Source organism: Micromys minutus (assembly GCF_963924665.1).
Source record: "Micromys minutus genome assembly, chromosome: 16".
NCBI classification, from domain to species: domain Eukaryota; kingdom Metazoa; phylum Chordata; class Mammalia; order Rodentia; family Muridae; genus Micromys; species Micromys minutus.
This window is the reverse complement of record NC_137985.1, coordinates 54,924,691-54,926,524: the sequence shown is the minus strand read 5'-3', so window position 1 is coordinate 54,926,524 and position 1,834 is coordinate 54,924,691. Positions and strand designations below refer to the sequence as shown.

Here is a 1,834-nt window from a genome sequence, read left to right as displayed (position 1 = left end):
TATGTGCAGGCCAGAGGAGGGCATTAGATTTTCTGGAGCCGGAGTTACAGAAGGTTGTGAGCTACCCAACATGTGTGTAGTGAACTGTGGCCCCCTGGAAGAGCAGAAAGTGCTCTGAACTGCTAAGCCATCTCTCTAGCACCTGTCTAAATCTTTAAAAGAAGAATGTGTTTGTGTATTACTTAGCTTATTAAATTTAAAATGTAATAAGAAATAAATAAGGGCTGAGGATGGAGGCAATGATAGAGCTCTTGTATAGCATATGTGAACATATGTTTAACACATAGCAACACAAAACACTAGAAGGAGGGTCTTTGTAGGCATGGTGGCACATTCCTGTAATCAAGAGGCTGAAGCAAGGCAATCTCAAGTTCTTGGACAGCTTGGTCTACATAGCGAAACATACTGGCATCTTTCTGCTGAGGGGCAGTCATGTTTCTCCAGTATTACCTCAAAGAGCAGGGCGATCACGTCTATATGCTAAAGAAATTTGATCCCATGGGACAACAGACTTGCTCTGCCCATCCTGCTCAGTTGACAAATACTCAAGATACCGAATCGCCATCAAGAAACACTTCCAGGTGCTCATGATCCAGCAACCATGACCTGTCCTCTGAGGGTTCGTTGATCTTTTGTGCTACTCGTTCCCCGGCCGACTACCAGCAACCAAACTCGTCAGTCCGTGAACCTTGAAGCCCTCCCATGCTGTTTGGAATCCCATCTCACACTACCTGAATGAGTCACTAGTGATGGGCATCACTTGTAAAGGAACATTTTGTTGTTTTGATTTACTGCCAGGTTATTAACGGTACAATGACTTTAAAAAAAGAAAAAAGAAAATGAGCAAGCAAGTAAATGATACTGCTTAAGTTCTAGAGTCTAAAGCAGATGGGGCTGGAGAGATGCTCAGCAGTTAGAGCTCTAGCTACTCTTGTAGAGCAGGATTTCCAGCAGCCACCTGGCAGCTCACAACTGCCTGTAACTCCTGTTCCAGAGGATTTGATGCCTTCTTCTGGTCTCTGTGGGCACTTGGGAACACATGTGCTGCACAAATATTATACAGGCAAAGCATCTATATACATAAAAAAAATTAAAACTTTTCACAAAAATTCTAAAACAGAGAATATTATTTCTATTCAAGGAATAACTTATAAGTGAAAGAAAAGCTTTGGATTTCCTAAAATTACAAAGTAGGATGAGTCCAGCTGCCAAGCCTAGTGGCACACAGCTTTAATTCCAGTACTGGGGAGGCTGAAGCACAGCATGTGAGTTTACAAAACAGTCTACATAATGAGTTCCAAGCTAATCATGGCTATGAAATAAGACCCAGTCAAAATAAAAACCAAAAAAGACACCCAGATAATGCTGAGTTGATATAACCTGTCATTTACTTGTAGTCAAGAATCAAAGTCATCTAAAATATATGAATATTTGACATTAGGTAGAAATTGAGCAATTTTTGTTTTTCTATTTTTGTCAGGATAGAAAATACACAGAGGTCAAGGCTTGTCTTTTATGTCATTGGTTTTCAGTTATTTTAATAATTGATGTGTCCTTTATTAATATTTTATATTGACCAGGATTGGCAAGATGGATCATTGTAAAAGTGCTTGTCATGCAAGTTTGGAGACCCAGCTCCAGTCACCAGAATCCACATTAAAAGGTAGACAGAGAGAGCTGACTCCTGAAAGTTGTTCCCTGACCTCCAAACTCAGTGGCACAATCCCCACACAATGCACCCTGCAATCAAGCACACACACACACACACACACACACACACACCACATTTTACCTTGACCAGAACCACTTTAATGAGATAAACCATCCTTCTCTG

The 1,834-nt window shown here is 40.8% G+C and overlaps 1 pseudogene across 1 annotated transcript; it reads left to right on the top strand.

Moving 5' to 3' along the window:
* Nucleotides 1-432: 432 nt before the first annotated feature.
* On the top strand, nt 433-605 carry LOC308430692 (H/ACA ribonucleoprotein complex subunit 3-like; annotated as a pseudogene). Its single transcript has one exon. The product of its transcript is annotated as an H/ACA ribonucleoprotein complex subunit 3-like (transcript).
* Nucleotides 606-1,834: the final 1,229 nt, after the last annotated feature.